The 16,380-nt window shown below is 39.7% G+C and overlaps 1 protein-coding gene and 1 long non-coding RNA gene across 2 annotated transcripts in view; both read right to left on the bottom strand.

The window, feature by feature from the left end:
- The window catches only part of LOC147556178 (uncharacterized), a 90,476-nt gene that overhangs the window by 63,083 nt on the left and 11,013 nt on the right, over window positions 1-16,380 (bottom strand). The gene's annotated exons all lie outside the window — the stretch shown is intronic.
- LOC147556179 (uncharacterized) lies at window positions 11,285-14,642 on the bottom strand. Its single transcript, XR_015235286.1, has 3 exons — window positions 14,191-14,642; window positions 11,536-12,140; window positions 11,285-11,465 (listed from the first exon to the last, which is right to left on the bottom strand). It is a non-coding gene; the product is annotated as an uncharacterized LOC147556179 (long non-coding RNA).

The following is a 16,380-nucleotide window of genomic DNA, read 5'->3' as shown; positions in this document are numbered from 1 at the left end:
AAACTTTGACTAAATCTAACTTTCTCGTGCGAACTCCGATTTGATTTTTGTTTTCACCCACAGACTTTTCTTGGACTCTACTTTTCACCAAACATCAATATTGGTCAAATTACTAGAATACCCAATTCACCAAATGACCAAAATGCCCTTATTACGTATTTCTCCCGATTTTATCTGTTTTTCGCGTCGAACCTCGTAAAAGACACCTAGTCAAGAGAAACAAACAATTCATCAGAGTAATAGCTCGTAATGGACTAACTAGCCCAAGTAAAGAGATTCAGATGGGACATTTTCATGTCTCATCAAATATACCCAAACTTAGATTTTGCTACTCCTCGAGCAAAACAGAAATATAAAACTAAACCACGTTCACCACTTTCGTAGGGAATCACGATTGGAGCAACCAGAAGCGTCTAGGACGCATCCAGAAGACATCCCATGTAGGATGCACGTGTCGTCGTACACAGAAGCGTCTAAGACGCGTTTGTGGTGCACCGAGGCATCTCGGACCTTGCATCCGAGATGGCCATGCACTGTCCCGACCCGAGACGTGTCTCACTGTTCCAACACCTCTCGGACTAAGCGTTCGAGAGGGTATACCAAAGACCCGATGGTCTGGATGCATCCTGAGCATCCCATCTGAGATGCCTATGGTCTGTCCTGGGTCAGAAGCGTCTTGGACGCATCTGACCCGGTAAGGACGCGTCTAGTTAGGCTAGGACGCGTCTGACCGAGGGACAGAGCACGAAAGGACCGGCCTATGATTAGGCTGATCCGAGACAAAGTCTAGGGTTGACCCGAGACCAATCAAGGGACTTTGACCAGGGTTGACTTAGGTCTTTTCGAGTTTGACTCGAGGGCCTTTTGGCCTTAACCTAAGTGGAATTTTTTCCAAACCTTTTTCTCCCGGTTCCAAGCATATTTTTTCGACATTGACCGGGCCATCGGAGAGCCCAAACGGAATTTTCCTTGAATCGATTTTGGAAATCATTAAGGAAGAAACATAATGAGCTTTTAGTCCGAATTTTACAAAAATAAACTTTAAAGCCATTAGACATAGAGATGTCATTATTTCCCACGATTAGCTATACGAAATGTTGCAAACCTAGAAACGAATCTAGGATACATACTTTGTGTTTTAATTATGAATGTCATATTATTGTATGTATGGAGGATATATGTGATTGCGTAGAATAGTATACCTTTAGATAAGTAATCGTTTCTTGTATCTAAGCACAAGTGAATGTGCCCGAATAATACTTAGAGTATAGGGTCTTAGAATCTATTGACGAACCGAACGATGAGATCATGGTTCAAGAGGGAGTAGTCAATGGAGGTTCAAGGATATAAATCCAAACGAACCATAGGCAAACAAGAAATAACCTAAAAGATGAGATCTTTTAGGGGTTATACTAAGATTGAATAAATCATGTATAGTTATGTTAAAGTTCACAGTAACACAACTTGATAAATTACGTAATAAGTCCCAAAAAGATTTTTGAGTAGAGCCTACCCAGATTAAGACACCTGTTGATCCCTTTTTCATCGATGATGGGTCTGCCAAAGCAGGGTGTCATCTTTTACATCGGGACAACACGGGTAGATCTATGAAGAGGTCTACATGTTTAAATGGTTATTCTCAACGAGTCAGCAAAAGGGTTTTGGATTTTGGGGCTTAAGGACAATTGACACTCAAGTGTGAAATTTGTCAACCAAGAATCATAAGAGTATGATCAGTAAAATGTTACTTACCCAGTACAACGAGTTAAAGGAAGTGCCAAAGTACGCTTAATCTCGAAGGACTGGGATCTTGGAATTATATTATTCTTAGGGGACAACAAATATAGAATAATATAGGCAAATTAAGAATTATGCCAGGATAACAAGTTTAAGTACTTTCGCATTTCTTACATGTAGTTTAATTATGGCAAACAACAACATCTTCAACCTTTATACCATGCTTATGAAGTTGAATGACAACAACTTCGTTCAATAGGAAAGAAATCTGAGAAAGCTTCTTGGAGCAAGAGCGGAAGTATTGGACACTCCAATCCCCATACTTTCAGAAACCTCTTCTGATGAAGAGCGTGAGCAAGTAGACACTATTCGAAGGAAGTCAGCGCCAGTAACCGATTTAATGTTAATGTCCATGGAAAGGAAATATCAAGATATATTCATTGGCATGGAAGCATACACCATCATTCGACAACTCATAGATGTGTTTAGAACACAATGTCGAATGGAGAGATTTAGAATCAAAATGGTAACACTAGAAAAACGACTTGAGAAAGGGAAATCAGTTTGTCACCATGTCTTAGAAATGATTGATCACTTCAAGGACATGGAATGGATGGGATCTCCTATGGCAGTCGAACTGACAGTTGACATCATCCTGCGTTCACTAGACGATAGTTATCAGGATGTAATAACTAACTTTGAAGAAAAGTTTGGTAAAGTTTCCTTTGAAAGTCTGCTCGCAATTCTGAAAGTTGCTAAAAGCAAAATCAGCATACCTGAAACTACAGAAGAAATTCTTAGTGTTCAAGAAGGTACAAATACGGGAACAGAAGGCGTTAGGAGAAGGAGACAATCTGGCAGAAGATCAGGCAAGAAAGTGCCAAGACCCAGAACAATCCTTCCTAACAAAAATTGTCTTATGTGCGGTAGCACATCTCATATTCGGATTAGAGATTGCCCGCGATACTTGGAAGAATTAATCAAAGGAACCGGAAGTTTCAGACAAGGTAAAAAATTATTAAAAGTGGATTCAATCAAATACTATTTCATCTAAGGTATAGGATACCTAAAAGCTCTTTTCATTATGAATGACAGGAGCTAGTGGGAGCTGAGTATTTATTGAAGAGGAGATGAAAGCTAAGGAAGCAAGAGTTGCTAGAAAAGCTCGAGAAGGATCATAGACTCCATAGGAATTACTTAAATCAATTTTAGTTTTCCTTTTTCTTTTTCGAGCATTGACTCTGCAATGGGATTATAGGAGTAAAGAAAGTATTTAGTATTTTATGATGTTCCTAAAAGAGCCTATTTAACATTTAAATAATTACACCTAAACAATTCAACTTAGTTATTCTAATCTAGTCAAATAAACTTACTATAGCAGAACCACTCTGAAATTGGAATGAGAGTCCAAAGAGATAAGAGTAAGAATGGTTAAGTCTTGTTCGACAAGAAGGTAAGTGGGAGTGAAACAAGTTCGTTTCAGGTCCAGTACGTAGGAAACATACTGGGATTGAGAAGACAATTGGAAATGTCAAAACAGTTAGAGAACTGACTCAATAGGACAATAGACGAGGGTAAATTAATTTCGGCGTCAAAATCTATAACGATAGATCAAAGAGATGATAAGACTCGTTCGAAAGGAGTTTTGAAGAGATCTGAATAGAAGAACTCTTAGAGAGAGGTTCTACCCATCTCGCATGATAAACTGCCAAGCAAAATTCAGAATTTGAAAATTCTGATGAGCGAAAGCAAACATGAGAGAAACACCTATGTTTAAGAACATAAGATCAATCATGAAGATGATTGATGTTTACCCGCACATCTGAGAAATACTTGGAGTATAAAAGATGTCGTCGCCCATACACGTCAGAGAACAACCTAGAATGCTTGGAGCATCCAGGATTAAGTCTCTGAAGTCATAGATTGGAGAAAGTCATAAAGGCAATTTCCAAAAATAAAGATATGAATCTTTTAGGGAGGACAAACAGATGAAAATGAGTATTCATGCTGGGAGTCGTTGCTAACTCTACTAGATAAGAAAGTAAAATTAGAACTTAGGAAGTACTCATTTCAGTTTAAGAAACTGATATTATGATAAAGTCTTATGAAAGCGTTCTAAAGCACGATAATAATAAGCGAAGTGAAAACGTAACTAAACTGTCACCTTAGAACGAACATGGAGGATGTACGGATCTAAGGAATTAGGATCAAGGTAGAGAATCCTAAGAGACTTGTAAAATTGAGAACGGAAAGGAGTTTACGCGGGTGCTCAAATTTTACAAACTCTTGTTATCCGAAATAAACTCAGTTTATTTCGTCATTTAAATTGTGGTTTAGAATTTAGACGACAGTCCAAAATAATAGAGTGTTCCAGGTAGGTTTATTAGATATGTGATCTAATGAAAGAGACCCTACTAAGTGAAAATGGAAGCACATCATTATATTATCCCTAGTCCAGGTCATTGGTTGGACAACAATGACTTAAGAAGACTAGCATGAGTGATTGACAAGATAGCGCTGTTTCTTGGGCTATGGGAATAGGAGTATTTAAAGTCAACTTCATGGGTCTATAGATGATACACTGGAAACCCGCCAAAATGAGAGTACTTCAAAAGGTTGAAGTTACAAATTGGCATAACTCTCATTTAAGCAAATCGGAGAAATTTCTCAAAACATGAGTACTCACTCAGTTTATGTAAGGAATGTCGAACTTTGGTACCGTTAAACGCCATCCGAAAAAAATGGTTATAAAGGCGGATTACTAGGAGAGACAGGATAGACATGAAATTGAGTGGGCGTACAAGAATGGAATATGTCTTCTTGAGTAAAATCAGGATAAAGTATCTCAAGGCCACTTGATGAGAAACAACTGAAAAATGCATGGCCATGCTCAAATGGATTGAGAGTTAATCATTTGATTTGGAAGTTTGTTCTCGGGATCAATAGAGTCTGATAAATATGACATATCAGATGAGATACGAAAAGACATGGGAATCGAGCATTGCACGTGTTCTAAGTACAAGTGGGAGACTGAAGATATATTCCCTCGGTCAGAAGAAATGGTATCCTTCCGAAGGAATTCGACCAAGGTGGCAATGCGTACGATTTGGCGAATAGGATCATGATGACCTTACTCGGAAAATCATTAGTCCGGTCGAATTAGAGGTCGTAATGCTTAGTTAGAAGTCGCTTACGATCGTCGAATAACTTCGGTAATCCGCGGCTAACATAGACCGGATCCTACAAGGGTTACACATTAGAGTGATGGTTTGAATTAGTAGAATTGACTAGAAATAGAATGGCAAATAAGTGGATTGGATCCATTATTGGTAAGTCCAATTAGTTCGGAGGAGTCCGAATAAAGACAAACACATCCGGGCCCGAAAGGGAGGCCCGGAAAGGCTTTAGGTGGGTCGGCTATGTGATGATCGACAAAAGCAAGGGGTCGGCCATCTCATGGCCAGTTAGGCCCTAAGTGGGCCGGCCAAGGAAGCCCATAAAGGGCTATGTTGGCCGGGCATTTCATGGGAACCCTAAAAGGGTATTTTGGAAATACTCCTAATTAAGTCTTTATGAATCCTAGTTTGGGTCAAACAACTATTCTATGGAATTCTATATATGGACTTAATTAGACAACCTAAAGAGGGAGGTTGAAAAGCCAAGAAGTCTAATTCTCAGAGAGAGAGAAAAAAAAGAAGTTTCTCTCAATTATCTAGTCAAAAAGAAAAAGTTCTTCATCTCAACCTTCAAGAAGGTCCTAGCTGACTCGAATGAGGGAGTTCAAGTCATATACTCGGTGTCTCAAGTAGAGGAGCTAGAATTGAAGCTCTTATCTTCCGAATACTGGTCGGGATTTAGTTCGTGGGAAAGAGATTGTAGTGGCAAAAAATCGTCTTAGGCCACTTCGCCTAAACGCCGCCTAGGCCCAATCTAATTTGCATAAACATCACTTGGGCCTAACCCACTTGCCTACTAGTTGGACACTCTCCAACGTGAAATTCGACCCACTGAAGGTCCAAACGGCTCTAAGCCCTTGTGAACGTCCATCTAGACGAACAACAACCCATTAAAACTAACATTACTTCGAGCACTCCTTGGTCACCCTCAACCGAGCATGCAGTTGTCGATTCAATCTCAACTCCGAAGATTTCTCCACGTGCCACTTGACTAGGTCAGTCAAAGACCCCGCGTCACCTCAAATATCTCGAAGTCACCTCTGACTACGAAGAGTCTAGAGTTGAGGTGGAGCGATCACACGGTCAAGCTGCTCTAGGCGACAGATCGACGGCTAGAACGAGTCTCCCTTAGGGTTTAGAGTCACCCTCGACCCCAATTATTTTGGATCTGATAGACTCCACGAGTCCATCAATCACCTATAAATAGAGGGAGGCTCTGACTCCAAAGGCATCGAATACCGACTAGAAAACTACGGAACGTTCTTCCCTTTCTCTCATTTTTAATATCTTCTGATCATTGCTCTAGACGACGATAATCGACATTCGAATTTTAGAAGACTTGAAGGGTAATCTTCTAGGGTATCACTCTAGACGACGATATTATGTCTTCAATCTCCATTACTCTCGAAGTCCTTCTAAAGTCCTTGTTACATCCCACTTCTCCATTATCCAGAATCTCCGATCGAGACGATCTCTTGACCTGCTTCAAGAGATCAATCCGACCAACTATCCTGTAGAGTCGAAGCTCCGACCACTCTACGAGTCTAGCCATCCTCCGACGATACAACACGGTGACACCCTTTGGCGCCCACTGTGGGGCCCCTTCAACTAACATCTCAAACGACCTCATCAATGGAAGAAGGAATGGTAGCCTCACCAAACGATGTCTCGATCCAGATCGCTGAACTCACAGCTCAGATGCGAGAAAACTCCCAAAAGTTTAAAGCCTTGGAGGAGGAGAATGCTCTGGTTCGAGCAGAAAACCAACTACTTCAAGAAAAAGTTACTGAACTCGTCATGGTGTATCCAACAGGACCTAGGTTTCGAACTCTAGTCAACCCGATGCAATCCTTGGTGACCCCTGAAGCAGGAAACTCCTCCAGCCAACCAACCGTCCATTCTGGCACCATTGGCGTCTCGATTTCGAATCCAGTGACTAATACTACGACTTCGGCAATGACGTTATTATCATCTTTCCAAAGCTCAGCTCAAACCAATCAACAATCGCAGTCGATGACTGCCCCTCTTTTCTCATCCTCATTTACTGCTCCTATTTTACTACCTACTAGTGTACCCTTTAGTCTGTTGACTGATGGCCTGAACTCTGACTTTGCACGAACCCCCTTGGAGCAGGCGATGGCTAAAAAACTGGCGGAGATGGAGGCTCTGATCACTCGCATTCCAGGAGTCCTAACCCCCCTTAGAAAGAGTCTACCACAGAGTTATACAGACTCCCCTTTCGTCGACGCCATCGCCTTAATGGAGATGCCGAAGAAATTTTCATTCCCAAGTATTAGAATGTATGATGGCACCTCAGATCCAGACGACCATATTGCATCCTACAAGCAACTGATGCTCACTGCAGCCATACCCAAGGACCTTAGAGAGGCTTGCATGTGAAAAAGCTTCGGGTCGAGCCTCATTGGCCCAGCTCTCTAGTGGTACACCAACCTGCCGAACAACTCCATCACCTCATTTGCTCAGCTGACAGACACGTTTGTTGAACAGTTCGCGAGTAGTAAGAAGTTAGAGAAACTCTCTGGAGACCTCTACCGACTTAGCCAGAGGAGAGGTGAACCGCTTAGAGATTATGTGGGGAGGTTCAACAAGAAAAAGTCTCGATCCCCTATTGCAACCAAGAGACGACAGTGGATGCATTTCGAAAAGGGTTACTTCCAGATAGTGAACTCTACAAAGAACTCACCAAGCTCAAATGCACCACCACGGAGGATGTCCTCGCTCGAGCTTGGGTAGCAATCCGTTGGGAAGAAGATGAGTACCATCGAAGCAGACACTACCCTAGCGACGAGCGGTCTCGAGAATGTCGTTTGAGACGAACAGATCGTAGGTCAGATGGCAGACACTTAGAGCCCTACACTACCTCAAGGCGACCTCAAGCCAGAGACGACAGGATACTACTTGATCCACCAGGTCGAACTGCCGAACGAACCAGTTCGCACCAGAGTTCCTGAATACAACTCGAGCATCGAACCAGCTGAGTAGTAGGGTAAGGTGCATATATACTACAAGCAAGAGATGGACTCAACGTCAATAACAGTTGGAGCTGCAACACATCTAAAGTTGTATCATTTGTGACTCTAAACTTTTTTATTACATTTCGTCTCAAATAAACTTACTGACTTAAGCATCGGAGAGTCGGTGGCTACGCCACTGACTCACCCTTTAGCTCGAATTTTTGCAGGTTAGAGCATCTCACCCAGAAAACCAGACGTCTCGCCAGAGGTGTATCTCTAACCTTCTACAACTCTACCTCAGAAGTTTACACTGTCTCAAAACCCTACTATACAGTTGTAGCACCGGAGGGCCATATAGCTCCATCGTTGGTCTCCTTTTTCTCTCTAATTGCAGAGCGACTACAAACCGACTGGGGGACAAGCATGGCTAAAAATACCTCCATCATCCACCAACTTTAGTCGACTCTAGAGATAACAGACTGGAAAAGTTCATTCAACTTCTAGACTAAAGGGCACGAAACATTCTACACCTACAATCTGGGGCAAAAAACATCAAATAATCCCTTGGGAACACGGAACCAGACCTGAATCTTGCACTATCCTGGACTCCACACGAGGCTAAACGATGTTCAACTCGACTCCCATACTGATAACAGAAAGTATTGAATGTCTTCACCCATTATTTCTATCATTTTTTGTTGATAGAAAATTACTAATTTGTGTGTCGGAGGGCCGATGGCGTTGCACGACCTTCGCTTTTGTGCGTGCAGCTCGGTCAAATCTCGTGGACAAACAGGAGAAGCACAACCTTCACTCATCCACCGAAGCCAGCCAACAAATAATCAACTTAAGTCCAGAAAAACAATGTTCTACACTTAGACTGGGGGACAAATGGTGCCTGAAATGCGAGCTCGAATTCCCTCAAAGCTAAATGGAGACTGGAGCTACCAACCTTAAACTTCAGACAAGGAACATAAGACTTCAACGGAAAACAAAAAATTTTTAGAAGCTTATTGCCACTTCTACGAAGCAGCAAGGTTCACGCTCGAGCTCCAACTTGCCTAACAGGGGACCAATGGACCGGAGCAATCAACCTCAAACTTCAGACGAAGAACATAAGACTTCGACGAAAAAATAACAATTTCTAGAAGCTTATGGTCACTTCAACGAAGTAGCGTGGTTCACACTCGAGCTCCAAGTGGCCTAGCAGGGAGTATTACTATATTATACACCTTGTTGCACCCCCATTTGATCCACACAATACACGAGACGCCACTTATCTCCCTTCCTCTAATACTTTTCTTTACAACTCTTTCTACACATTGTAGTTTGCGCGGGTCGAGACGTCTCCCAGACTCCACCCTGCCTAAGGAAAGTTCGAGATAGACACATCCTGGGGAATACAAATACCTCGGGTGTTACCGAAAGAGAAGGAAAGCTCGAGACCTCAAAGTCATCAAAATAACACAACGGCTTCGAGATCTCACTCTCTTCCTGAAAGAATTCACCCTCGAGCTCCACCTGAAAAAATGACGCCTCAAGGCTTTTCACTCTGAAAGTCAACTATGGTGCCGAAAGTCTGCCATCCCAAATGGCCTTATTCAAGAATGGTATCTCCAGGTCCAACTTATTAGATGACGGAGGAGACTCGAAGGTCGACCTCGAAAAGAGTACCCTCAAAAGTCTGGCGACTAGGCTCGAGACGAAAAACCTCGAGTCTGAATTACTTGCTTGTAATATTTTCTTACTCAACATGCTCAAACTATGTAACTTAAAGCATGAATTTCATTGAAGAGATTACCATCCTTTCAAATATTCAGAAGTTCAACACTACACTTCTATTAAAGGAATATAAAGAAAGTGTGATTAGAACAGAAAACAAAACACTAAAAAAGCCCCATGGGCGTCGGAAGTATACATACCTCGAAGGCGTTCAATATATGTCTAGAAAATGAAACAAAGTAAAAGCCCCATGGGTCCTTTGCCACACTCTCTAGAGTGTCAACTCTCTTTCTACATCCCATTTTGTCCACCTTAGATGTAATATGCTCTGCCTGGAACCCTGTATTGGCAACCTTCAACTCGAGCCTTCATCTCAACAATCTACTTCTTATAGTCAGAGATGACCGTTTAAGCATGGAAATTCCGAGATACAACCTACACTATAACAAAGAGGTATATCAATCACCTGACTGAATAAATCTATTACGCATTTATACATCTTCCAGCTACGAAACTGACCTCCTTCCATCCGAATGAGGTGGCATTTGTGAAGTCTAAAACTTTAAAAGTATTTTCATCTCCTTTAAATGGATTGAGCCGACACTAAGTCCGTCTAGACTTTGTAGTTAACTCCACAAACATTTAAGGTTAAAATTGTGGAGGATATGATCATTTCAAGTCTCCAAGGTGACAAATACAATCTCTGGTAGGTCTGGTCGACATATATGAAGTCTAAAGATTTAGATATACCACCATTTCAGTGAATGGAGCGAGCCGACACTTAGTCCACCTGACTATGTTTGGTTTCTCTCGGGTAACTAAAATCCCTCTAAACTAAAAATGGTTAGGCATCTAATGCTACCATAACACCTACAGAGCGAGCTGATACTTAGTCCACCTAGACTACTTTTGGCAACTTCATGATCAAAGTTCTACCAACTGCAAAACATGGATTTGGACAAGTGTACTTACTACCCTATAGAAAAGGTATGACTTCCACACAATATATCACTTGAATGTATATACATATACCCACGTATGTATATAAATATTTATCCACACATGTATATAAATATTTACACACCCATTTATATATATATATATATATATATATATAGGTAATTTCTAAAAAGGTTGAAATAATATTAAAATGAGTAGAAAAGCACAAAACATTTGAAAATTATTATTCAGGTCAAAAAGTGTGCAAATACTAAAATATCCTTTTTGTCATTTTGTGTAACTAAATTCTTTTATTTTTCTTTAAACTTTAAATCGATATAACTTTTTTTTGAGATGTCGGATTTCTATAAAAATTATATATTTAGAAATGATATTTCATTAGCTTTCCAACAAGATCCACTTTCAATATTTTTTTTCAAAAATAAAAACCCAGAAAAAAAAAACGGCATTTTTTTCCTTTACGTTTTTCTGCAAACGTGTTTGCAACAATCTGTTATGCAAACGTGTTTGCAACAATCTGTTATGCAAATATGTTTGCAACAATCTGTTATGCAAGCGTGTTTGCATAATGTAAACTGCAAACTTGTTTGCATAATGTAAACTGCAAACTTGTTTGCATAATGTAAACTGCAAACATGTGTTTGCATAATGAGATAATAAGATTTAGTGGAGAGAGAGGAAAACTTGATGTTATATAGTAATTGAGAGATGAAATGAAGAAAATGAGAAGTTCTATAGATCTTTGATATAACTTAAGGTTACATAACAGTAGAGATAATACATAATCTTCATGGTACCTTCACAAAAAAAATCATATAGCGTTCGCCATAACCGAGAAACTTTCATCTCGAAAGAAAAATAATTACCCATCCAAAAGCGAAAAAACCTTACTTAGCTACTGCCTTTGCTTCTAAACTATACCGTTCTATTTTGACGGCATCTCTTGTCATGTCCAATCTTCAAACTCAAAGCCAGTGGCATTGTGAAATGGAATTAGGCTTCAAATACCACCAAAGATCAAGCTAGCTTGAAGTCTCCGAAAACAAATCCAACGGATTTTCCAATCCATAAATGCTTATTTCTAATCCATAATTTCAAAAAGTTTATTAGCCTTACCCATCATTCCACCTTTAACATACAAATCAATGATAGCACTACCCACAAAAACATCATCAAATAAACAACTTCTCATCCCGAAACCGTGAGCTTCCGTACCATGTACTACAACTTTGGAATAACCGAAAACAGGAAAAATGTCAACTAAACTAACCGCATTTGGCCGAAGCTTAAAATCCTTCGCCATCCTAACGAACAATTCTTTTATGAAGGATTCTTCCCTCCTTAATTAAGATTAGCAGTGCTTATCAGACTGGATTGGCAGCTGACCACTCCAGACTTGGCTTGTATGATAGATGCGCCAAGCCATCCCGGGTTATATCTCTGTCTCGAGGACTTGATGGGCAAGTCACTAAGACCACAGTACCTCTCCAGTCTTGACCAAAATGAGGAGCTTCTAAAGAAGCATTTAATTTGATTCAAATAAATGACCAACTACCCGGATAAGAGTAACCTACAATAAACACAATAACATTTTAAGATTTCACAATTAGAATGGTCTTAAAAAGATTTCAGAATTGGTCAGAATTAACAAATTATCAAACTACCGAGAGACAAGTGATTTGTACCACAACAAAAATACCTTTCCGACGACTAAAGTTTCACAAAAATTTATTGAAGTTTTATGTTAGTGAAATACTTTATAGACAAAAAAATCATCGATACAAGATCGTGATTGGAGTGCAAGATTTATTACCTCATGTAGCAGTTCATTTGGTAAGCAACAGTGAATGAGTGCAGGATCAACATAAGGTTTACTATCCGAACTCCCGAAATGAACGAAAGGTTTAATCCGAACTCCATAGAGATCTGACAGGGCCGTGTGGTGGGGGGTGCGGGCAGGGCGCCCGCACCGGGCCCCCCACCACCAGGGGCCTATTTCCTATAATGGTTCGCAGCTAAATTGAGATATAAGCAGAATTATGGAAATGAACATCAAATACAAAGTAGCACAGTTGTTAGAGCCATTTCAGTTTAATGCTTATCTCGTGGGATCGAATCTCATGGCGTTCTTTTCTTTTTTCAATTTTTATGAAGTTGGCTGGTGAGGGTACAATTGCTAAGCCAATCTCCATTTCTACATAATTATACTTCTTCCTCATTATTTTGTTTTATTACGGGTGTGTTTCTTTTGAAATGTTTTTATAAAATAGAAATCTAAAAGTTTCTACGAAATTCCAACATTATATAGATATATTTGTGAGAATCATATAAAAAAGATGTCACATTGAAAAATCGTCCTTGTACAAAAATATTATTTTATTTCTTTCATTTTAGACTAACAGATTAATAAATTTTTCTTCTGCTCCTGGTCATGTTTGATAAGTTGCAATATAAAATATGATATTATATTAAGATTTGAAAGTTTTATGAAAGTTCAAATTTTCATTATATTATTTTGTAGTTATATAATTATAATCTAAGATAGAATAAAAGATTTTTGTGGTTAAAGATGATTATGGATTCTTAGACTAGATTTCCTATGAAAATTATTTTAAAATTGAAATTTTTGTCTACGCCTACTTTCGTCAAGATATATGTGGATTCATCTATACATAGTGTGCATTTATCTACTAATAAACGATCTAGCTTGAATTTTGTTTAATGTTTTACTTATAAAAAAAGGTCCAAATTCAAGTTTCGCACAGGGCCCACAAATTCTCAGGCACGGCCATGAGATCTGAAGTACGAATCAATACACAAGTCACAATTCAAACAATAATGGTGTCGATAGTTATTTATACTTGTATTCAAATTTTCTATCATATCCGATGTGAGTGAATACGTAAAACTGAATAGAATTCGGGCGAAAAACCAAAAAGAAGTACCAAGGCAAAAAACTGGATGATAAGAGAAAGTTGGACTACTAAGTCGATGATCACGAGCAAGAATCGGCCAATTGATTTAAGTGATAATAGATTAATAATGGGGTCGGTAGTTATTTTTACTTGTATTCGAATTTTCTATCATATTCCGAGGTGAGTGAATACGTAAAACTAAATAGAATTCGAACGAAAAACCAAAAAGAAGTACCAAGGTAAGGAACTGGATGATAAGAAAAGGTTGGACTACTATGTCGATGATAACGAGTAAGAATCGGCCAATTGATTTAAGTGATAATAGACTACTAAAGACCCATACCCAAAGATCATGCAAATTCAATTCACTATATCAACAATTAATTTCAATTCAATCTTCTCTTCTACAATTTGTACGGAAAGAATTAATCACTAGGAGTAAGAACATGGGTAGAAGAAACGAGAGTCCCTAACAGAGGAATACCTAATAAACTTTAGTGATTGAGTGAACTTTCCCTTACTAAATCTTTAGCTTTACCTTTCAATCTCTACTAAAAGAAACTAAAATACAACCCATTTAACATCAAACATCAATACTACTTACAGTAATAAACTGCAAAAACCCTAACAAGGTTCAATCTGGAAATAAAAGAAACCCTAATTTGTAGAAATAAAATAAAAATGAAATGAAAAAAGAAAACTAACCACTGTCGCCAACGAGAAGAAGTTTAATGAGGAGATCGTAATCAGCTCTTGCTGGTGCTACTGCCAATTTTATCTTCCTTCTTCTTGTCGTTAACAAGGGGGAACTGTTCCCTTTACTCTCTTTCGATTTGTACTCCATTTTCATTGATCTGGAAATCCTATGAACCCTAGGGGAAAGAGAGAAAGAGAGATTTGCAGATCTGGTTTTAGGGTTTCTTGATTATTATCCCGACTTGCAGACTATTGTTGTTGAAGATCAAACTTCGAAATCCACCACCATATCAATAGTGATTGAAGAAATCGTAGCTGACTGTTCTCCCAATCGAAACTTTCTCCCCATCGAAGAGGAATGGAGAAGAAAACAAACTTCAATTTTCTTGGGATTTTGGGGGAGATAAGGGGGTTTAGTGGGGAAGGGTATTTTAGGAATGATTTTGTTTTAAAATGACCTTATCAGTAATTACTTATATTATTTCAAACCTTATATATCATTACTTAAAATATTGTGGCAAGTTCTACTTAATAGTAAATAATATAGGCTTTTTTAGTTATTATGATTATATTTTCTACCTAAACAACAATTTTCTCATATATATATACACAAATTTATATATATACAATACACAATTAAAAAAAAAGGCCACTTACGGCCAAAATTTGGAGTCCCCCTTCAAATTGCTACATGCAACTTAAGGAGGCACTCTAGACCGCCTAAGGCTGGTCTAGGGTCCTCCAAACTGCCGTGGGTAATTTGGAGTGAGATCTCCAAACTGCCTAACGGCAGTTTGGGGAACCACTCCCCTCAAACTGCCCTTAGGCAGTTTGGAGCATCTTTTATCCTCCAAGCTTCCTTTAGTCAGTTTGGAGGGAAGCCCAAACTGCCTAAGAACGGTTTGGGTAACACCTTCCCATACCGCCTAAGGGCAGTTTGAAATCTCCAAATCGTGGGCCTCCACTACACATGGGATATTTTATCTCTTCTCACACATCTATACGAGCAACCATGCTCGGACTACTACGTGGTGGTTTGAACAAACTTTCATTCGGAGGTGTTCTAAAGTAATCCCACACTACTACACGATAATTTGGGATAACTTTAGGTCACCACAATCGATACCTGACGAAGACAAGTCTTGACACCAAGTTGAATTTTAGTCGAAGTGATCAGACACTCAATATGTTCAACAAGAAAATATATTTGGATACATCTCTCAATGTTGAAACTCCACTGTACAACAATAAACGCGACACCTCTTCGACGCTGCAAAATCTACTCTCTAAGTAGGCCACTCGCTAACTTAGAGAGTGAGGGACAAATTGTAGTGGCCAAAAATCGTCTTAGGTCACTTCGCCTAAACGCCGCATAGGCCCAATCTAATTTGCATAAACAACACTTGCCTACTAGTTGGATACTCTCCAACATGGAATTCGACCCACTAAAGGTCCAAACGGCTCTAAGCCCTTGTGAACGACCATCTAGAAGAACAACAACCCATTAAAAGTAATATTACTTCGAGCACTCCTTGGTCACCCTCAACCGAGCATGCAGTTGTTGATTCAACCTCAACTCTGAAGATTTCTCCACGTGCCACTTGACTAGGTCAGTCAAAGACCCCGCGTCACCTCAAATATCTCGAAGTCACCTCTGACTACGAAGAGTCTAGAGTTGAGGAGGAACGATCACACGGTCAAGCTGCTCTAGGCGACAGATCGACGGCTAGAACGAGTCTCCCTTAGGGTTCAGAGTCACCCTCGACCCCAATTATTTTGGATCTGATAGACTCCACGAGTCCATCAATCACCTATAAATAGAGGGAGGCTCAGACTTCAAAGGCATCGAATACCGACCAGAAACTACATAACACTCTTCTCTCTCTCATTTTTAGTATCTTCTGATCATTGCTCTAGACGACGATAATCGACATTCGAATTCCAGAAGACTTGAAGGGTAATCTTCTAGGGGATCACTCTAGACCACGATATTATATCTTCAAGCTCCATCGCTCTCGAAGTCCTTCTAAAGTCCTTGTTACATCCCACTTCTCCATTATCCAGAATCTCCGATCGAGACGACCTCTCGACCTGCTCCAGGAGATCAATCCGACCAACTATCCCGTAGAGTCGAAGCTCCGGCCACTTTACGAGTCTAGCCATCCTCCGACGATAGAACACGGTGACACCCTCAGCATT

Source organism: Eschscholzia californica, unplaced genomic scaffold (genome assembly GCF_041429995.1).
Source record: "Eschscholzia californica isolate CP2 unplaced genomic scaffold, dmEscCali1.0.p SCAF_2, whole genome shotgun sequence".
Taxonomy (NCBI): Eukaryota; Viridiplantae; Streptophyta; class Magnoliopsida; order Ranunculales; family Papaveraceae; genus Eschscholzia; species Eschscholzia californica.
This window is presented reverse-complemented; position numbering and strand designations above follow the sequence as displayed.